The sequence below is a fragment of the Oncorhynchus mykiss genome, chromosome 32 (genome assembly GCF_013265735.2).
Source record: "Oncorhynchus mykiss isolate Arlee chromosome 32, USDA_OmykA_1.1, whole genome shotgun sequence".
In the NCBI taxonomy this organism is placed as follows: Eukaryota; Metazoa; Chordata; class Actinopteri; order Salmoniformes; family Salmonidae; genus Oncorhynchus; species Oncorhynchus mykiss.
Window position 1 is genome coordinate 20281448 of NC_050572.1, and position 23292 is coordinate 20304739.

At 43.1% G+C, this 23292-nt stretch overlaps 1 protein-coding gene across 2 annotated transcripts in view; it reads right to left on the reverse strand.

Moving 5' to 3' along the window:
- Positions 1–23292, reverse strand: part of LOC110489401 (CUB and sushi domain-containing protein 3) — a 650169-nt gene that overhangs the window by 467588 nt on the left and 159289 nt on the right. The gene's annotated exons all lie outside the window — the stretch shown is intronic.

A 23292-nucleotide genomic window follows, 5' to 3' on the forward strand; every position in this document is an offset into this window, starting at 1 on the left:
AGAGACAAGACATATCCAGTCTGTCCAGGGGAGGTTGAAAGAGACAAGACATATCCAGTCTGTCCAGGGGAGGTTGAGAGAGACATATCCAGTCTGTCCAGGGGAGGTTGAGAGAGACATATCCAGTCTGTCCAGGGGAGGTTGAAAGACACAAGACATATCCAGTCTGTCCAGGGGAGGTTGAGAGAGACATATTCAGTCTGTCCAGGGGAGGTTGAGAGAGACAAGACATATCCAGTCTGTCCAGGGGAGGTTGAGATAGACAAGACATATTCAGTCTGTCCAGGGGAGGTTGAGAGAGACAAGACATATCCAGTCTGTCCAGGGGAGGTTGAGAGAGACAAGACATATTCAGTCTGTCCAGGGGAGGTTGAGAGAGACAAGACATATCCAGTCTGTCCAGGGGAGGTTGAGAGAGACATATTCAGTCTGTCCAGGGGAGGTTGAGAGAGACCAGACATATCCAGTCTGTCCAGGGGAGGTTGAGAGAGACAAGACATATCCAGTCTGTCCAGGGAGGTTGAGAGAGACCAGACATATCCAGTCTGTCCAGGGGAGGTTGAGAGAGACAAGACATATCCAGTCTGTCCAGGGGAGGTTGAGAGAGACATATCCAGTCTGTCCAGGGGAGGTTGAGAGATACAAGACATATCCAGTCTGTCCAGGGGAGGTTGAGAGAGACATATCCAGTCTGTCCAGGGGAGGTTGAGAGAGACAAGACATATCCAGTCTGTCCAGGGGAGGTTGAGAGAGACAATACATATTCAGTCTGTCCAGTGGAGGTTGAAAGAGACAAGACATATCCAGTCTGTCCAGGGGAGGTTGAGAGAGACATATCCAGTCTGTCCAGGGGAGGTTGAGAGAGACATATTCAGTCTGTCCAGGGGAGGTTGAGAGAGACAAGACATATCCAGTCTGTCCAGGGGAGGTTGAGAGAGACATATTCAGTCTGTCCAAGGGAGGTTGAGAGAGACAAGACATATCCAGTCTGTCCAGGGGAGGTTGAGACAGACAAGACATATTCAGTCTGTCCAGGGGAGGTTGAGAGAGACAAGACATATCCAGTCTGTCCAGGGGAGGTTGAGAGAGACATATCCAGTCTGTCCAGGGGAGGTTGAAAGAGACAAGACATATCCAGTCTGTCCAGGGGAGGTTGAGAGAGACATATTCAGTCTGTCCAGGGGAGGTTGAGAGAGACAAGACATATCCAGTCTGTCCAGGGGAGGTTGAGAGAGACAAGACATATCCAGTCTGTCCAGGGGAGGTTGAGAGAGACATATTCAGTCTGTCCAAGGGAGGTTGAGAGAGACAAGACATATCCAGTCTGTCCAGGGGAGGTTGAGACAGACAAGACATATTCAGTCTGTCCAGGGGAGGTTGAGAGAGACAAGACATATCCAGTCTGTCCAGGGGAGGTTGAGAGAGACAAGACATATTCAGTCTGTCCAGGGGAGGTTGAGAGAGACAAGACATATCCAGTCTGTCCAGGGGAGGTTGAGAGAGACATATTCAGTCTGTCCAGGGGAGGTTGAGAGAGACCAGACATATCCAGTCTGTCCAGGGGAGGTTGAGAGAGACAAGACATATCCAGTCTGTCCAGGGGAGGTTGAGAGAGACAATACATATTCAGTCTGTCCAGGGGAGGTTGAAAGAGACAAGACATATCCAGTCTGTCCAGGGGAGGTTGAGAGAGACATATCCAGTCTGTCCAGGGGAGGTTGAGAGATACAAGACATATCCAGTCTGTCCAGGGGAGGTTGAGAGAGACATATTCAGTCTGTCCAGGGGAGGTTGAGAGAGACAAGACATATCCAGTCTGTCCAGGGGAGGTTGAGAGAGACAAGACATATCCAGTCTGTCCAGGGTAGGTTGAGAGATACAAGACATATCCAGTCTGTCCAGGGGTAAATTACTCAAATGTACTGTATGTGAGTGGTTGCTAAGATAGGCCTTCTACAGCCCCTCTGTCTTAGGAGGGTGGGTTGGTTGGAGTCATTATTAATGAGCTGGAGCGGTGTATGTGTGTTATTCATGACTCCACAGCTGCCTGTCAGAGAGTGAGATAGGCAGAACAGAGCTCTCTATCTATCCCATGGAGGGGGGGGGGGGGGGGGGTCCACGTGGACGTGGACAGAAGCTGTCCGAGCCACTTGCAATCTCACTGTGATACACACAAACAGGGAAATGTAAAGAAAATAACTTTTTCTAACATTGGTATGAATGGAAAAGTCCAAATAGAAAATGATTGTATGAAACACAACTGATGGGCTACAGAGGACCAGGATTCAATCATTTAATAGAAGTGGAACTTTATGAAGCGTTGTGGTTTCAACTGTTTCAAGGCCACACATACTGTACTGTTAAATATACCAGGTGATACTATGGAGTTGGGTATGGTTATTTTCTTGGCGGCGTCATCTAATTAAAACCATCCAAAATGATAGCAGAATATACAACTCTAGATAGATCATCAAATCTACAGTATACATAAAAGTAACTCATATTTATTCATGTCTTCTGAACTAATGGTAGTGCTGAACTAATGGTAGCTCTCTCCATAACAATAGACATAATTTGATTTGGATGACTTCATTAAAAGCACAACTGTCTTTTATCCATATACAGCCGGCATATTTTGTGAAAGACGAACAGCACATAAATCAACTCATACACTACCGGACCAACTAATAGGCTATACACTGAGTAATCGCTGGAGCCTGATGGACTAATTGACTAACTGTTAAGTTGATTTTGCTTGGCTAACTGGAGAAAACCTGCCTGGAGGTCAGTTCACTTTAATTACTGAACTTCTATTAAAAACCAAGATGGCTGCTGCTGCAACTGCCACCCACAGGGGGACGGACGGTGGTTAGTGTCAGGGTCACAGCATGTGCAAGTCTGGACCACGGCACAAATTACAGGGGAATCCCTGGTTCATGTGTCAGGTGACCATTATCTAACCATTTCCAACTGTTTTACACACAGGAGGAGGCCAGGCATTTGGACATGTTAAAGGATCAAGTAGTTTCACTCGTCAGATCTTCTGCAAGAAGGACTTTTGGGAATGGGGAATTATGACAGTTTCAGTGAACTTAAGTATGGCATATAAGATCAATTTGAAAGCTTATATTAAAGCATTTAGGTATGCATAGAGAAGTAGACTACCATTTAGTTGTACCGCAGGGCCCCCGTGGAGAAACAGTGGCGCCTTGTCAAAGACTGAAAAATTGCAACAGAACAATTTCACTAAAGGAAGCCTTTGAGGAAGTCCAAATGCCTATCTGTTGCCAATTGGACCGGCCTCTAAAATCACCCTTTCTTTGTGCTTTTGGCAATGCATTTTCCCCTTGACAGCCTTTGGCTAACTCCATTCTGTCTTAATCAGATTTGCCATCCTGTGTGCCTATCAAAGTTCTTTAGTTTTTTCCTGACTTGTTCATTACAGCTTGATCTCCTGGGGGTGTATTACGTAAAGGTGTATTCCTTCAGATATTCTACCCAAAAACATGTTGGGCAGACTTTTTTTGTGTACACGTGTACATGTGTGTAATATATTCTCAAAAACTCTCTTTATGTGCTCTATGTCACCCGTGACTGTCATTCATTTACAATGTTGTAAAATCACAAGATATTTGTCCCATTTTTGAATGGTGTGTGTTAGTTGCTCCTATGTCATATTCTTCCAATTGAATTGCTTGATTTTATTCAGTATTGATAGGTATGTTCTTGGAATGTTAGAGACCACACAGCTTCTTATCACATTACTTTATCATCTATTATCAGAGTCCGTTGAACACACTTAACCTCCTCTTTATATGGGGGTAGAGAGGACTGGGCGAGGCAGCAACAGTGGGGAGCAGGGGCACGCAGGTGGCTTTCTAATGGTAGCAGAGGTTTACGGCCACTTAGAGTTGCGCCATGTGCAATATCTAGGCACTCAGATCATTATCAGTGGACCTGTCTATCCAGGGCCAATGACAAAGGCACAAGGCACACATGCACGCAGGCGTCCGCTTTCATCCCCTGCATATATAATGGAGCTGCTGCTGTGTAATAAAACATGTAGATAAATTAAGTAAACAGACACGAAGGCAGCAATTACGTTAAAAAAAGGTTCATGTAGTCCTGTATAGGTGGAGGAGAAAGTGGAGAAAGTGGAGGGGGAGGAATAGCAGGTGTAGGAGGAGGAGCAGGGAGAGGAGGAGGAGAAAGTGAAGGTGGAGGAATAGCAGGTGTAGGAGGAGGAGGAGCAGAAGGAGGAGGATAAGAAAGTGGAGGGGGAGGAGAAAGTGGACGGGGGGAATAGCAGATGTAGGAGGAGGAGGAGGAGGAGCAGAAGGAGGAGGAGGAGGAGAAAGTGGAGGGGGAGGAGAAAGTAGAGGGGGAGGAATAGCAGATGTAGGAGGAGGAGGAGGAGAAAGTGGAGGGGGAGGAATAGCAGGTGTAGGAGGAGGAGGAGCAGAAGGAGGAGGAGGAGGAGCAGAAGGAGGAGGAGGTGAAAGTGGAGGGGGATGAGAAAGTGGAGGTGAAGGAAGAGCAGGTATAGGAGAAGGAGGAGGAGGAGTAGCAGAAGGAGGAGGAGGAGAAAGTGGAGGGGGAGGAAGAGCAGGTGTAGGAGGAGGAGGAGGAGCAGAAGGAGGAGGAGAAAGTGGAGGGGGAGGAGAAAGTGGAGGGGGAGGAAGAGCAGGTGTAGGAGGAGGAGGAGGAGAAAGTGGATCGAGAGGAGAAAGTGGAGGGGGAGGAAGAGCATGTGTAGCAGGAGGAGGAAGAGGGGGATGAGGAAGAGGGGGAAGGGGAGAAGGGAGAGGGGGAGGACGAAGCGGAGAAGGAGGACAAGGAGGAGGAGGAGAAAGTGGAGGGCTTAGGAGGAGAAGGTTTAGGAGGAGGCGGAAGAGGAAGAGGGGGAGGAATAAGAGGAGGAGGAGAAAGTGGAGCAGGTAAAGAAGGAGGAGGAAGAGGGGGATGAGGGCGAGGAGGAAGGAGAGGAGGAGGAAGAGGAAGAGGGGCTTCTCAGCCTTGAGTTGTTGATATATTGTGTAAATGCAATCGGTTTGAGATATGAGGCATTGTCAATTTTGCAACACAATAATTTATTGTCATGCCAATAAAGGGGCAATCAGCAGTTGCTACATTCATTTTTGGACGTGTAAATTGATTCTAGAAGAATATACTGTAACTTCGTATGTGCTTACTCACACATCAACTTAGACGGATACAGATACTGTATGTTGGCCGGCAGGGTCGTTGTCAGTTTGAATCTCCTGGACCTCTATCCTCATCAGTATGCTGTATCCACACCATCACAAATGGCTACATAATGCTGGGAGGCATGGACACTATTGAGAGAGGCCTTTGTTCTCCTCTGGTTTTTGATGCTGTTTCTCCTCCCACTCACCTACCTGTCTTGCTGGTTTAAGATGCAGCATGCATAACGAGATGTGAGAGGACTGGAGCACCAGTCTGGAACCACAGAATATGGGCAGCAGATGTCCTGCGAGACTCCCTTGGCACCCAAGCTTTGATAACCCCATCGAGGGTGGGGAGGTCTGTGGGTCTCTCCCCTTACGGAGCGGCAGGGTAGCCTAGTGGTTAGAGCGTTAGACTAATAACTGGAAGGTTGCAAGTTCAAACCCCTGAGCTGACAAGGTACAAATCTGTCATTCTGCCCCTGAACAGGCAGTTAATCCACTGTTCCTAGGCCATCATTGAAAATAAGAATTTGTTCTTAACTCACTTTCCTAGTTAAATAAAGGTAAAATATATAAATGTTTTAATTACGTGTGTGCAGTGGTGTAAAGTACTTAAGTAAAAATACTTTAAAGTGCAGTTTTTTTGGGTATCTCTACTTTACTTTACTATTTATATTTTTGACTACTTTTACTTTTACTTCACTACCTTCCTAAAGAAAATAATGTACTTTTTACAATACAGTCGTGGCCAAAAGTTTTGAGAATGACACAAATATTAATTTTCACAAAGTCTGCTGCCTCAAGTTTGTATGATGGCAATTTGCATATACTCCAGAATGTTAGTGATCAGATGAATTACAATTAATTGCAAAGTCCCTCTTTGCCATGGAAATGAACTGAATCCCCAAAAAACATTACCAATGCATTTCAGCCCTGCCACAAAAGGACCAGCTGACATCATGTCAGTGATTCTCTCGTTAACACAGGTGTGAGTGTTGACGAGGACAAGGCTGAAGATCACTCTGCCATGCTGATTGAGTTCGAATAACAGACTGGAAGCTTCAAAAGGAGGGTGGTGCTTGGAATCATTGGTCTTCCTCTGTCAACCATGGTTACCTGCAAGGAAACACGTGCTGACATCATTGCTTTGTACAAAAAGGGCTTCACAGGCAAGGATATTGCTGCCAGTAAGATTGCACCTAAATCAACAATTTATAGGATCATCAAGAACTTCAAGGAGAGCAGTTCAATTGTTGTGAAGAAGGCTTCAGGCCGCCCAAGAACGTCCAGCAAGTGCCAGGACCGTCTCCTAAAGTTGATTCAGCTGCGGGATCGGGGCACCACCAGTACAGAGCTTGATCAGGAATGGCAGCAGGCAGGTGTGAGTGCATCTGCATGCACAGTGAGGCAAAGACTTTTGGAGGATGGCCTGGTGTCAAGAAGGGCAGCAAAGAAGCCACTTCTCTCCAGGAAAAACATCAGGGACAGGCTGATATTCTGCAAAAGGTACAGGGATTGAACTGCTGAGGACTGGGGTAAAATCATTTTCTCTGATGAATCCCCTTTCCGATTGTTTGGGGCATCCGGAAAAAAGCTTGTCCGGAGAAGACAAGGTGAGCGCTACCATCAGTCCTGTGTCATGCCAACAGTAAAGCATCCTGAGACCATTCATGTGTGGGGTTGCTTCTCAGCCAAGGGAGTGGGCTCACTCACAATTTTGCCTAAGAACACAGCCATGAATAAAGAATGGTACCAACATATTCGCCGGGAGCAACTTCTCCCAACCATCTAGGAACAGTTTGGTGACGAACAATGCCTTTTCCAGCATGATGGAGCAACTTGCCATAAGGCAAAAATGATAACTAAGTAGCTCGGGGAACAAAACATAGATATTTTGGGTCCATGGCCAGGAAACTCCCCAGACCTTAATCCCATTGAGAACTTGTGGTCAATCCTAAAGAGGCTGGTGGACAAACAAAAACCCACAAATTCTGACAAACTCCAAGCATTGATTATAAAAGAATGGGCTGCCATCAGTCAGGATGTGGCCCAGAAGTTAATTGACAGCATGCAAGGGCGGATTGCATGCGGATTGCAAAAAGTCTTGAAAAAGAAGGGTCAACACTGCAAGTATTGACTCTTTGCATCAACTTCATGTAATTGTCAATAAAAGCCTTTGACACTTATGACATGCTTGTAATTATACTTCAGTATTCCATAGTAACATCTGACAAAAATATCTAAATACATTGAAGCAGCAAACTTTGAGAAAATTAATATTTGTGTCATTCTCAAAACGTTTGGCCACGACTGTATTCATTTTCCTTGACACCCAAAAGTACTCGTTACAATTTGAATGCTTAGCAGGAGAGGAAATGGTCCAATTCACACACATCAATAGAACATCCCTGGTCATCCCTAGTTCCTTTTATCTGGCAGACTCACTAAACACAAATGCTTCATTTTTAAATGATGTGTTGGAGTGTGCCCCTGGCTATCCGTAAATAAATAAAAGAAATACAGGAAAATAATGCCGTCTGGTTTGCTTAATATAATGAATGTGAAATGATTCATACTTTTACTTTTGATACTTAAATATCAAAAGTAAATGTCATTTCTAAAATATACTAAATATACTATATTAAAAACCAAATTCTTTACGACTTTTACTCAAGTAGTATTTTACTTGGTGACTCCCATTTTACTTGAGTCATTTTCTATTAAGGTATCTTTACTTTTACTCAAGTATGGCAACTTTTCCACCACTGCGTGTGTGTGAGTGTATAGAGAACAGCCAGTGTGTCTGGGGAAATCAAGGCGGAAGGGGTCCCCTCTCCTCTCCTCTCCACTGTGTGATGCAAGAGGCTGACTGATGGGCCTAACATAATCACCACATCCATGCAGGGAGCGTCACAGCTCTTCATTATCCAGGCCGTGAATGCATCTTTCCCCCCTGTTCCAGCGGCTGCAAGGTCAGGCTACAAGCAGTGCCATCAATCACAGCAACACTCTGGCTAGTGTCCCAAATGCCACCCTATTCCTTATATAGTACACAACTTTTGACCGGAGCCATTTGTGCCCTGGTCAAAAGTAGTACACTATATAGGGAATAGGGTGCCATTTGGGACACAACCGCTGGATGGCTGAGTCCATCCAGATCCAGGCCTTGCAATCCTCAATTCCCATCCCACGCCGGGGTGCACTGTACTGCATGCACAGTGAGAGCTATAGTAACAACAGCACAGTAGTGTGTGTGTGTGTGTGTGTGTTTGTGTCTCAAATAGGTAGCAGCACAGAAAGGCAGACACAGAGCAGGAGTGGGCTGGGGGATCTGTCACTCCGAAGCTTTAACACTTTAACAGTAAAACTGGGGATTAGGATTGAATAGTATAAACTCGGCAGAGTGGCAGCTTGGAGGTGCAGATACAGTGGTATATGTTTGAGGTTTTCTGTGTGTGTGTGCGTGTGTGTGTGTGTGTGTGTGTGTGTGTGTGTGTGTTTAGGGGGAGGGGTAGTGGGGAGGATAAACCTCACCATGCTTCACAAGATGCAAGTTAGCATTGAGCTGATTACCAGTCAAATAAGGTCACAAAGGAAGTACAACAACACTTACTATTATGCTAACCAGGGGTTGGAAATGGTTCAGGGAATAGAACAGAAAACCGTAAAATAACAAAAAAAATTCAAGGAAAAGAAATGGAACCTGGAACAAAAGTGATCCACATTGTTCCGGAACAGAACCATTACTTTTAAAAGCATGGGAACCGGCTAATAACGTTAAAATACATTCCAGTCATTTTTTTCTAGTCCCACAACAAAACACAACAAAGTGCCTATGCAAAGCCCTCACTCTGTCATTCAGAGACTTATTCCAATGTCTGCTTGCAAGCTGAAAATCTTGGCCTGTGTGTATTTAGGCTTCTCCCCCCTCAGAAGCATAGGCTACTGTACTGACATTACAAGCTTGATTCAGAAGATGGGGAGATACGTAGATGTTTTTATTTGCAAGAGAAGAAGGGATTCACTTTTTCAAAGCTAGTTAAGGATACTATAGGCCTACTTATCACGTTCACATTGGTAGTACTGATCATACAAATGTAAGACGTGTACTTCATTCTTGTGCCACTCTGCGCATACAAGCTTGTTAGTTAGCTAGCTCAAGCTTGTTAGCTAGCTAGCTCAAAGGACATTCAAAGTTCCTCCATAGAAGCCGCTCCTACTAGGTATACTTCTGTGGACCTAATTCAGATAATGCATGTCATAACAAGATGCCCAGTGCTTCAAGCCTCCTCCTCAACCCTCTCTTGCTCTCTCCCCACCCGCAAAATTTCTGTTGCATCTATCGCCATAGGCTACACTGCACTCCATCATGCATGTAAACAACTAGCTTGCCTGCTCTATCTGCACTGTTTGGTAAAGTAATTTAATGAGCTAAATGTAAAAAAAAACGGTTGATTTCACAGGTTCAAACGAAACAGAAAGGAACGATATAAACCGGTACTTTTTTTGCTTCGAACTGGTTCAGAACTTTATTATGCTGGTCGGAACAGTGGAACAAAACAAAAAAACAAATGGTTCTGTTGAGAATGAAAAAATGTGAAATAATGCTACCAATGATTTGCTAATAAGGATTATTATAACTATAGCCACATATTGGGGTGGAAACTCATTTGTTACCAGCATTTGCTAATGCCCATTTGCCATGATGTTTAATACAAAGGATCCTAGCCTTGCTGAGTCTACTATGGGTGGTTGCACAGTACTGAGCAGACAGACAAACAGACAGACCGAGAGAGAAAAGAGAGAGAGAGTGTGTGTGTGTGTCTGTGTGTGTGAGAGTGTGTGTGTGTGAGAGAGAGTTTCTACGAAACAGAGACACCTAGAGATGGGTGCCAGAACAAAACAGAGACACCTAGAGATGGTGCCAGAACAAAACAGAGACACCTAGAGATGGGTGCCAGAACAAAACAGAGACACCTAGAGATGGGTGCCAGAACAAAACAGAGACTCCTATAGATGGGTGCCAGAACAAAACAGAGACTCCTAGAGATGGGTGCCAGAACAAAACAGAGACTCCTAGAGATGGGTGCCGGAACAAAACAGAGACTCCTAGAGATGGGTGCCAGAACAAAACAGAGACTCCTAGAGATGGGTGCCAGAACAAAACAGAGAATCCTAGAGATGGGTGCCAGAACAAAACAGAGACTCCTAGAGATGGGTGCCAGAACAAAACAGAGACACCTAGAGATGGGTGCCAGAACAAAACAGAGACACCTAGAGATGGGTGCCAGAACAAAACAGAGACACCTAGAGATGGGTGCCAGAACAAAACAGAGACACCTAGAGATGGGTGCCAGAACAAAACAGAGACACCTAGAGATGGGTGCCAGAACAAAACAGAGACACCTAGAGATGGGTGCCAGAACAAAACAGAGACACCTAGAGATGGTGCCAGAACAAAACAGAGACACCTAGAGATGGGTGCCAGAACTTCACAACAATCATAAACTAGATTACATTTTATTTTAATAACCATTTATGGAAAACACAAAAATAATAATCTGCTGTGCATTATTTTGATTATGGGTAATCAAAATTATGTTTGAGAAAAACAAACAAAAAAATCTTTAGTAATTAACAGACTATGCTAAGACTTCTTTATAAATACTGCCTTGTACAATCTGTAAATAACAAAAGAAACAGCAAAAGCTAGATATTATTGACATGTGGGTTGTTCAATGTTGCAGTTCACTGTCTCCTTGCATGTTCCTAGGGCATTCTCAATGGCGGTGCAGATTTAGTAGGTGCTGCTGAGGGCCCCCGGGCATCGTGTTGGTGGAGGAGAGGGCTTACTGCTGCTGCAGAGAGACGCTACTGAAATTGTCAGTGAATGTTAATCGGTCTGGAGATTTATCTCAACACAACCTACTCACGGAAGTCCTTATAGGAAAAGAGGATGTTTATTCCAAACTGCTATGATTGAAAACATTATTCCTTATTTGGCTTGACCTGGACTAAGGTTTGTCCTGAGGAGAGGGCTACGCTCTTAGATAAAAAAAAGGTGCTATCTAGAACCTAAAAGGGTTCTTCGGCTGTCCCCATAAGATAACCCTTTGAAGAACGATTTTTGGCTCAGGGAAGAACCCTTTTCGGTTCCAAGTATAACCAAAACGGTTATCATATTGGGAAAGCCGGATACCCTTTTGGAACTTTTTTTCTAAAAGTGTATACATGCATAGTATTAATTCACACGGAGTTCCCCAGAGTATGGTAATACCAGTGGAGACTGGTGGGAGAAGCTATAGGAGGACGGGGTCATTATAATGGCTAGAATGGAAAAACTGGAACGGGGAGTCAAACATGTGGTTTCCGTATGCTTGATTTGTTTGATACCATTCTATTTATTCCATTCCAGCCATTACAATAAGCCAGTCCTATAGCTCCTCCCACCAGCCTCCACTGGGTAATATGCGGAGTCATGTATTTAGATAAATATATAGCTCTGTTTATATGGTCCCAGTGTGGCTATATATTACAGCAGAAAGGAGGCGCATGGCTCCCAATGGGTTAATATACAACCGATCCTGAAACGCAAAATCACAAAAAAATATATTTTATGGACTTGCCTAGTTAAATAAAGGTCAAATTAAATTAAAATAAATATATGTTGATCAATAGGCGTTGCTAGTCTCCCCAACTCAATATGTTATTGATGGCTAAACAATGACAAACAATTCTGCTGCCATGTTCCTTGCCAGCCAAAGGAACCCAGCCATTTGTACACCCGCTTACAGGGTCATCACCTTCATCCATCCAATTAACAACAGCTGCCAAGCAGGCCATGTCTGTGTGTGTGTGTGTGTGTGTGTGTGTGTGTGTGTGTGTGTGTGTGTGTGTGTGTGTGTGTGTGTGTGTGTGTGTGTGTGTGTGTGTGTGTGTGTGTGTGTATGTGGTGTGTGTGTGTGTTTGTGTACGTGTGTGTGCAATGTTACAACATTACCACTTCTAATGACAAACTACCAGAGCAACAACGCAGCACTTTCCTTCTTACTGCTGGAGTGAGGTTGGTTTTAGTGAAATCCTGTGCTGTAGTTCTTACGTCACAATTAAAAAGTCAATCTATAGGGGAAAGCCATGCTGTGCCAGAATGTTTAAAAAGTAAACTCTTTTAAGACTGAGCAGGAAGAATGATTAGGAATCAACATGTGTGCTTAGGACAAATTCTGGGGAGACTTTGATATAAAGAGGCTCAGCAACACCACTATAATCTCAGGCAGGCAAATGTGTGACACTATAGGAAGCCAGTCTTGGGCATCATCACTGGGGAGGGAGTAGTGGAGTCTAAGGAGCTACAGTTGGTATAATCCGGAAAACAGCAGTCTTAGATTTTCATAGGTTATGTGTTTTATAGTGGCAACATACTGTATACATTATAATAATAACAGAAACCTTTCCATACTAATCTTTCAAATCTCCCAACCTTGTCCTCATTAATTCATCACTAACAAAACTGAAATCATGCACTGAAATCATGCACCAAAACCTTACACTGAAATCATGCACTGAAATCATGCACCGAAACATTACACTGAAATCATGCACCGAAACCTTACACTGAAATCATGCACCGAAACCTTACACTGAAATCATGCACTGAAATCATGCACCGAAACATTACACTGAAATCATGCACCGAAACCTTACACTGAAATCATGCACTGAAATCATGCACCGAAACATTACACTGAAATCATGCACCGAAACCTTACACTGAAATTATGTAAAATCCCTAAAATAAAGTTAGTCTTAACAGCCTACAGTAAACCTGCCTCTCTAGAGGACAGCAGTTTTGCCTTAATCTCTTAACACCTGCTGTTAGTTGCAGATAGTTGGAGATTTGCTTCGTCAGGTACTGGCAGAGCACATCCACTCCCAGGAAGATGGGAGGGGAAACTACGGCTCTGTCCAAAAAAGGCTCCCTATTCCCTTTATACTGCTCTGCCCATAGGGCTCTGGTCAAAAGTAGTGCACTCTGTAGGGAATAGGGTGCCTTTTTGGGAGCAGGCTACATTATCTGGTGGTGCTGTCGTGTTATTACGTGGACATAAGTCAAACAGGGGGCATAGCGTTAAAGACAGGAGATGAGGAAATGTCAAAGTGTGTGGGAAGAACAGATTGAAGAAGAAGCTAGCAAACAAAGCGGGGTCTCAGTTTACAAGGTGGGTTGGATTACCGGGCTAGAGAGGGTCCAAACTGTTTATGCACAAGGCTGAGAAGTAGAGTGGCATCATTCCCAAGGCACAGATATGTAAAGTTTAACATGGCCACCACGCAATGTGATAGTTATCCCTTATCACAAATTAATCTACTATTAATCTACATTCTCAGCGCAATTTAGTTGCCACCCAACCATGCACCATCATTTGTTATTTCTCTTTTTCCAATCAAGGAGACCAGAAAATAGGACCCATCAAGTCTGTGAAAGCTGTGAGTGATTACTAAAAACTAGAATTGGTTTACTGCCACCCTCTCTCTCAGTAGCTAGCTAAATGTCTCATACTGTATCTCTTTCAATGTTAAATCGAATAAGTCTCACGTCGTTGAGCACAACCAGGAAGACTAACACTGGTCTATGGTGTAATTACTGCATGCTGAGAGTAAATCAGAGGGTCAAATTCTACGGTCAATACCTGGCGTGTTAGAATACATTTCCCATCCACAGCCCATGTTTGGGGCATTAATTTGAAAACAACATGGAACCCCAGGCAGAAACTGAATGTAGGAGAGGTTATCCATCCATACCTCTAAACAAAAGGAAAGGGGAAAATAGGAGGAAATACACTACATGACCAAAAGTATTATTGAATATCTCATTCCAATTTTCTGGGATGGGTTTCCACTAGATGTTGGACCATTGCTGTGGTGACTTGGTTCCATTATTCCTCCTCCACAACACTTTACAGTTGGCACTATGCATTCGGGCAGGTAGCGTTCTCCTGGCATCCGACAAAACCCAGATTTGTCTGTTGGACTGCCAAATGGTGAAGCGTGATTTATCACTCTAGAGAACGCGTATCCATTGCTCAAGAGTCGGGCGAGCTTTACACCACCCCAGTCAAAGCTTGGCATTGCACATGGCGATCTTAGGCTTGTGTGTGGCTGCTCGGCCATGGAGACCCATTTCATTTAGCTGCCTACAAACAATTATTGTGCTGACATTGCTTCTAGAGGCACCTGGTAGAGAGTGTTGCTACCAGGGACAGACAATTTTTTATGCGCTACGGTCTTGTTCTGCGAGCTTGTGTGGCCTACCAGTAAGCGGTTCGACTTCTCTCGCTCTCTCTCTCCCTCTTTAGATGCATCTCTCTCTCTCTCCCTCCCTTCCTCCCTCCTGACTTCCCTCTCCCTCCCTCTCTTTAAACTTCCTACTCTCTTCCCCTCTCTCGCCCTCTTTCTTTCTCTCGACTTCCCTCTTTCCATCTCTCTTTCTATCTCTCTCCACCTCTCTCCCTCCCTCTCTCTCTCGCTCCCTCTCAACTTCACTCTCTCTCTCTCGACGTCCCCCTCTCTCTCTCTCTCGACTTCACTCTCTCTCGACTTCCCCGTCTCTCTCTCTCTCTCTCTCTCTCTCTCTCTCTCTCTCTCTCTCTCACTGTCTCTTTCGCACCTTTCATTTTTCGAGTTCAAACGATCCCCCCTAACAGCCAGGTAGTCTGCAACACCCAGCCTTCTAAATTGGCAGTGCCAGACAAGTAAAGATTTTCAATTGAACTGCGCATCTCATTTTGGCCCCTCGGGGCAAACGATCTTTATTGAATGCTAGCAATTAGCATTCACCTCTTTAATTAATTCTGTAAGAAGTGTCTGTCTACTCTAACTGGCAGCTATCAGAGACATGGGGGCTGGGTGGCGGGGGGCTTCTTGGAGTCTTTCTCTGACACCTCAAAGTTAACAATGCTGCAAAGAAAGCAATCCACCTCAAAGACTACTTGCGTCGATGCGGGAAAGGGGGATTGTCTGGTATATGACAAAGACAAAACAGTGTGTGAACAAGCACCTTTTTCTAAGGTGTGATATGATTTCATCTGCCAGAAGTATGATAAATGACAAAACAATCGGCTGACAAGAGGTTTTCCATCGAAAGATAGTGAGTGAAGGATGATTAGCCATGAGAAAGAAGAAGAAGTGCCGAAGAGCATTACAGTCATTTGAATCGGAGGCAGAGCTGAAATGACATTGGGTTAAATGGAAATACTACTTTGATAAGGAGAAGTAATGATGGATGGTACTTCAACAATAGTAAAGTATCAGTTATTAGGGCAGCAGGTAGTGGCTAAGTGTGCTAGGCCAGTAACTGAAAGATTGCTGGTTCGAGTCTCTGGCTAGAGAGTGTCTGATACATGACTAAACATGAAAATGTAAAGTTATCATTGTTTCGAAAAACGGGTAAAGAAAGCACATTTTTGTGAAGATGATTCAACACAGACAACAGATTGTAATTCTTTGAAATTTGGTATTTTTCATGTTATTAGTTTAACACCAATCAAAGAAAATGCCAGATGACAATGTCACCCATTTTAAGTCCTCTAAATAATTAAAGTGATTTGCTCTTTCTTATTCTTTGTCTTTGCGGTGCAGTTGAGTTGCACGTCACTGGCTGTAAACAACGTGCAATTAGAGAGTTTGAAAATGACAGGGGGACTTCAATACGAGGCTTGGGTACCCAGACAGTTTAATGAACAAGCTTTGGCAGTGATCTTTGAAATGGGAAGCATACTAATGGATTATTGAACTGAAACTTGGAGAAATCATTGACTTGAAAATAAAGGAGCCTTGACACTTCAAGTTTTTTTTAAGGACTGTTTAACAATGAACCCGGCAGCAACAGCCAGCGCCATGCCAGGGAGACACAGAGAGAGACTAGAGTATTGACCCAAAAAGTATTTACGCTTCTCTGAGATCCCTTAGACACTCTTCATCACCTTCGTATTCAATTAAAGGGAAAGAAGCGGCGCTGCTTTTGATCGGAAACCCATTGAAGAAAAAGAGATGTTAACAGCTCTGGGGTCCTGGGAGGTGGACAGACAGCAGAGCCAATTGAGTCAATATTCTGGTAACCACTTTAGCCTGCTAGTTGAATGCTCTATAACCTGTCATAAGAATATATGATCAATCCAACATATATAGATATACATGCATATAGAATACTGCCCTACATAGGTAAAACGCAGTAACTACATACTTTTTTTTCTGCAAAATCTGACATCAAAGACTTTTTGTCTTGACAGACTGCAATTTCTGATACTTCATGATATATTCGGATCAACTGGCTTGTTCTTGTGTGAGGAAGCTAAATACCAGATAATATACCTGGCAATTACAACAGATCAAAGATTTTTGACCAAATTCGTAGTTACTGCGTTTTGCCTTTGAAGGGAAGCATAGCTCACACGTAAACGTCTAACCAGCTTTTTTAAAGCAACACATTTATTCCATCTCTCCTATATAGTGTGTGCTCAGAACATTACCTAGAGGAAAGAGGCTTTGAGAGGGTTGTTACTGGACATGACAGAGAGAGGAAATGGGCAATAAAGTCAATTACTGCTGAGCAGAATAACACCAGCCTGTATATGGTCAAATGGAAGGATGCCGACTGACATCACAGCAGAGTTGACCAAGTTGTCATGTATTCACCTGTGTGTCAGGGTCATAATTCATACCCGCTTGTTAGCTGTCTTTCACCATGCCCAACATGCTCCCTCTCCACCCAAGGCCTAGCCACTTTATACTTATAACTGACATGGCAGTGTGGTCAGAAATAGCCTCAGGGCTGGCTGGCTGCAGATGGTGCCTTACGCTTTCAGTTAGTGTCCATTTTCTTTATTAATCCATATTTTATTACGGGGTGAATTGGAGGTGACTATTAGCTGTCAATCAAACCAAACCCAGGGATGACAGGCAGTCGGGTTGGTCTGAGGGAGGGAGGAGAGATGGGTTCGACCATAGAGATCCTATTAAATGACAACCTGCGTTCAAATAGTATTTGTTTGCCTGTCAAATACTTTAGCTGTGCTTGATCGAGCTTGTCTGACAGAATGGAACCAATGGAATAGCCCCCCCCCCCCCATCTGACACGCCAGACAGGGCTAAATCAAATAAAGTTATTTCAAATAATATTTGAACCCATGTCTGCATGGTGTTCTTCAAGGAGGTGTGTCGTCCCAGGTGAACTAGGACACGTAAACCTTCATAGGAGGAAATGAATTGAATATCTTACTTAACGAATCTTCCCTCTCTTACAGACGTTAGTGAGAGACTGCATTGTCAAAATGTTGAGGATTATACACAAACAGGACATTAGAACTTTGAGAGGAGGCAATCTTAACATGAACAACACTGTGACATCCTGGAGGCTTTGGCAACGGCATGAAGGATCCTGATTACGTGGAACGTGTCCATAAGCAGGGCCAAGATAATTACGCCGCATGTCTAAAATATTGCCATTTTTCTGTCACTTTTAGAAGACAGATTGGCTGATGGGAGAGAAAGTGGAGAGAGGGAGAGAAGGAGAGAGGGATAGAGAAACCGAAAGGCTTGCTATATGCAGTGATTGACTTCATTGCCTATTTCCTCTCATTCATGCCCAAAGTTGTTTTTCTCTGTAATGTCTGAGTACACACTATAGAAGAGAGCTATGTTAAATATGTCATGCTTTAAATGGTTTGATGGTTAGAAAGAACATAGCCACTCAATTCTGGAACTGGGAGTCTTAGTAAACAACAAGCTTATCAACTGAGAATGTGCAATTGTCTATAGTCCAATCAAAGAGCTAGAAATTATGTTTGATTTTTAAAGTGGCATTCAGCAGTCGGAAAAATAACAAAGCATCCTCCCCACCATTGTTTCAATAAAAAGATGAGTGTGTCACGCCCAGACCTTACAGATCCTTTTTATGTCTCTATTTTGGTTTGGTGAGTTGGGGTGGGGAGGGGGTGGGCATTCTATGTTGGGGTGAGTTGGGGTGGGCATTCTATGTTTTTGTGTTCTATGTTTTCTATTTCTGTGTATTTGGCCGGGTGTGGTTCTCAATCAAAGGCAGCTGTCTATCGTTGTTTCTGATTGATACTAGCCTTTTCCCACCTGTGCCTTGTGGGTAGTTTTTTTTTGTGTATGTCTGCACCAGACAGAACTGTTGCTGTTTCGTTCGTTCTCGTTGTTATTTTTGTTATTTCAGTGTTCAGTTCAAATAAAGTACCTACCACGCTGCACATTGGTCCTCTCCTTCCAACAGCCGCTACAGAGGGACGTGGCTGGAGAAATGGAACCTCTCTAAGATTCATAGACAGAGCTATGGATGCAAGGATTGACCATCCACGATATCTAAATGATAGTTTATTTTATTTTACCCCTTTTTCGTGGTATCCAATTGTTTAGTAGCTACTATCTTGTCTCATCGCTACAACTCCTGTACAGGCTCGGGAGAGGTTGAAGGTTGAAAGTCATGCGTCCTCCGATACACAACCCAACCAAGTGGGGGTTGCTTCTTAACACAGCGCCCTCCAACCAGGAAGCCAGCCGCACCAATGTGCCCCGGTAGCGGCCGGTTACGACAGAGCCTGGGCGCGAACCCAGAGTCTCTGGTGGCGCAGTTGGCGCTGCAGTACAGCGCCCTTAACCACTGCGCTACCCGGGAGGCCTAAATGATAGTTTTAACCATTTTTTGTTTACATGTACTTTGTTTACAAATATTGGAGAAAACAAGCTTATATTTTGGTTTCTGATGAGGTATGAAAGTTTAGCTAAAGTTCATGAAGCATTTATAAGTTACATTCTTCAATAATCAATGTGCACATATAATTAATTCAGCCCAAAAATGGATGTAGCAACTGCAGCTTGACACTTGAAGCATTCTAACATCAATAATGTCTCCCCCACGTTTATTAAAACTAACACCAACACACAAGCTGTTCTCCCTGAAATTATTTCGCAACATTAGAGTAAATGGAATTTGTGTGTAAAGTCATAGGCTTTTAATATGAGCCAGTGTGCTACAGTTGGAAAATAATACTGTAGCAACAAGAAATGTGAATTATTATTTGGATTATAATTTATGGACATTTTTGTAGGTGTTGATACATTTTTCATTAGAGCATATCAAGTCTGAAATTTCTGAGTGAAAATTACAAACAAGTCTGTCAACCCCAGAGGTGTGTGCGTGTAACTTCTGTATATATATATATAATTTTTTTACCTTTATTTTACTAGACAAGTCAGTTAGGAACAAATTCTTATTTTCAATGATGGCCTAGGAACAGTGGGTTAACTGCCTTGTTCAGGGGCAGAACGACATATTTTTTACCTTGTCAGCTCAGGGATTTGAACTTGCAACCTTTCAGTTACTAATCCAATGCTCTAACCACTAGGCTACCCTGCCACCCCGTCTACACACAGTATGTGTATATGTCTACACACAGTATGTGTGTGAGGAAGAGAAAGCAATGTTTCCAGCAGCTGGAGGAGTTGAACTGTGTGCCGGCGCCCCCCTCCCCCAGCTGGGTGTAACTGCAGCCAGGGAGCCAGAGATGTGGTATGCCCAGGCGGAGAGGCCCGGGGGAGGGATGATACTCGCTGGAGGTGCAGGTGGAGGTGTTGTGAGCTCTAATAATGCAGAGCAGCATAGCCATGGTGAGGGGGCCAGATAGGTGTGTGTGCGTGTGTGTGTGTGTGTGTGTGTGTGTGTGTGTGTGTGTGTGTGTGTGTGTGTGTGTGTGTGTGTGTGTGTGCGCTGCCAGGGAGGAATGGTATGCGTGGGCAGCATGACGATTGCACAATACAGTACATCAATACAGTCCCGGCAGCAGAGGTGCTAGTCCTTTCTGTTGAGAGTGAGAGGATATACAGAAGATCATCTGAACCAATGCCAAGGAGGCTGGATAGCTATGCAGTTTTCCATGTCTACTTAGACGTGAATATCTTTGTCTCACCGTCTTGTCTCAGTAGGTGGTGGTTACCATCAAAAACAAAGAAAATAAAGTGCAGTTTTTTCCCCCCTCCAGTTTATCAGTGTCCATGATTGAATCCATGCTCCATGCCTTTAAATGAATCTAGGCGATCACAGTATTCAACAGGAAAAGACTCAAAGTCACAAATGGGATGAATAAAAGGGAATAAACAAAGCATTAAATAGAATGTTAAGAAGTCGTATTATCATTAGAAGTGTTATCAGACTGTGAAAGCATCAGGGTCTAATTGGCCATGGGAAACCCCACATCTTTGTGCGTGTGTGTGTGTGTGTGTGTGTGTGTGTGTGTGTGTGTGTGTGTGTGTGTGTGTGTGTGTGTGTGCTTTGAGCAGATCTAGGACTAGCACTAACAATCTATAATGAAACCATGAGAATTGTGGAAGCTGGAAACAGTAGAGAATTATTAGATCCTTCCCAATGCCTTTAGGTCAAGGTGTTGCTAAGCAAAAATGGGGAATGTTAAAATATTTCCAATTTAGAAGCCGTGGTGGCGTATGCAACTTTAAAACGGCAGTGAATCATTTACATTATGTCATTTTAAAAAGCAGTGGATCCTTTACATTATGTCATTTTAAAAAGCAGTGGATCCATTACATTATGTCATTTTAAAAAGCAGTGGATCCTTTACATTATGTAATTTTAAAAAGCAGTGGATCCATTACATTATGTCATTTTAAAAAGCAGTGGATCCTTTACATTATGTCATTTTAAAAAGCAGTGGATCCATTACATTATGTCATTTTAAAAAGCAGTGGATCCTTTACATTATGTAATTTTAAAAAGCAGTGGATCCATTACATTATGTCATTTTAAAAAGCAGTGGATCCATTACATTATGTCATTTTAAAAAGCAGTGAATCCTTTACATTATGTAATTTTAAAAAGCAGTGAATCCTTTACATTATGTAATTTTAAAAAGCAGTGGATCCATTACATTATGTCATTTTAAAAAGCAGTGGATCCATTACATTATGTAATTTTAAAAAGCAGTGGATCCATTACATTATGTAATTTTAAAAAGCAGTGGATCCATTACATTATGTAATTTTAAAAAGCAGTGGATCCATTACATTATGTCATTTTAAAAAGCAGTGGATCCATTACATTATGTCATTTTAAAAAGCAGTGGATCCATTACATTATGTCATTTTAAAAAGCAGTGAATCCTTTACATTATGTCATTTTAAAAAGCAGTGAATCCTTTACATTATGTAATTTTAAAAAGCAGTGGATCCATTACATTATGTCATTTTAAAAAGCAGTGGATCCATTACATTATGTCATTTTAAAAAGCAGTGGATCCATTACATTATGTCATTTTAAAAAGCAGTGGATCCATTACATTATGTCATTTTAAAAAGCAGTGGATCCATTACATTATGTCATTTTAAAAAGCAGTGAATCCTTTACATTATGTCATTTTAAAAAGCAGTGAATCCTTTACATTATGTCATTTTAAAAAGCAGTGGATCCATTACATTATGTCATTTTAAAAAGCAGTGGATCCATTACATTATGTCATTTTAAAAAGCAGTGGATCCATTACATTATGTCATTTTAAAAAGCAGTGGATCCATTACATTATGTCATTTTAAAAAGCAGTGGATCCATTACATTATGTCATTTTAAAAAGCAGTGAATCCTTTACATTATGTAATTTTAAAAAGCAGTGGATCCATTACATTATGTCATTTTAAAAAGCAGTGGATCCATTACATTCTGGAGATGTAACAGAACTGGAGGGAGTGTCTTGCTTCTTTCCTAAAATGTTTGATGTATATTTCAATAACCCAGGAAATTGCAGCGAGTATCAAGGCTGTGCATGGATTCATGGTGGACAGGCGGGTGGGTAGTGGCTGAGGGGGCCTGGGGGACCAGAATAAATATATGGGGAGGTAAATGACGTGGCTGCAGACTGGAGATGCTACATAGTGTACCAGTCAGCTGGCAGAGGAGGGACAGGGGAGGGGCAGAGGAGAGGAGGGTGGCAGAGGAGGGGCAGAGGAGAGGAGGGTGGCAGAGGAGGGGCAGAGGGTAGGAGGGTGGCAGAGGGGACTGGGGGGTAGAGAATGGGTCGAGGGGTAGGAGGTTCTGTCTGAAGACTGGAGGGCTACACAGTTAGTTAGTCAGCTGACAGAGGAGAGGTAGAATGGTCCATCATGGGGGTAAAGCAGGGAAGACATTTGACCGCAAATTTGATTGACATTGTGTTTGTGTGAGTTGTGTTTGTTCTTCCTCAGCCTTGGACGAGGGTTAGGGGTGGACTAATCTACTTGGCATAGTCGTTGATTCTTGGAAATGCTAGATGTTTGTGCTTCCTTTATGCCAAGTTTCATGACACAGACTGTAATACTGTTAAAGTTCTTAAAGGATGACTTAAAACATTCACCTACTGTGTGTAATAAACATGTAGATGATGTTTTAACCATGTGTGCCTTTCTGTAGATACATGCTTTGATGCTATACATGGACAACATGTCTGTCTGGCCTCAGGGGCAGTCCAGTAGGCCTATACAGTGTGTGGTTTTTGATTAGATCTGGTTTAATGTGGACAGATGAGGTCCTTAGAAAACAGCAGGTCTATAACAGTGTGTGTTTTTGATTATATCTGGTTTGATGTGGACTGATGAGGTCCTTAGAGAACTTCAGATCTATAACATTGTGTGTTTTTGATTATATCTGGTTTGATGTGGACTGATGAGGTCCCTAGAGAACTTCAGGTCTATAATAGTGTGTGTTTTTGATTATATCTGGTTTGATGTGGACTGATGAGGTCCTTAGAGACCAGCAGGTCTATAACAGTGTGTGTTTTTGATTATATCTGGTTTGATGTGGACTGATGAGGTCCTTAGTGAACAGCAGGTCTATAACAGTGTGTGTTTTTGATTATATCTGGTTTGATGTGGACTGATGAGGTCCTTAGAGACCAGCAGGTCTATAACAGTGTGTATTTTTGATTATATCTGGTTTATGTGGACTGGTGAGGTCCTTAGAGACCAGCAGGTCTATAACGGTGTGTGTTTTTGATTAGATCTGGTTTGATGTGGACTGATGAGGTCCTTAGGGAACTTCAGGTCTATA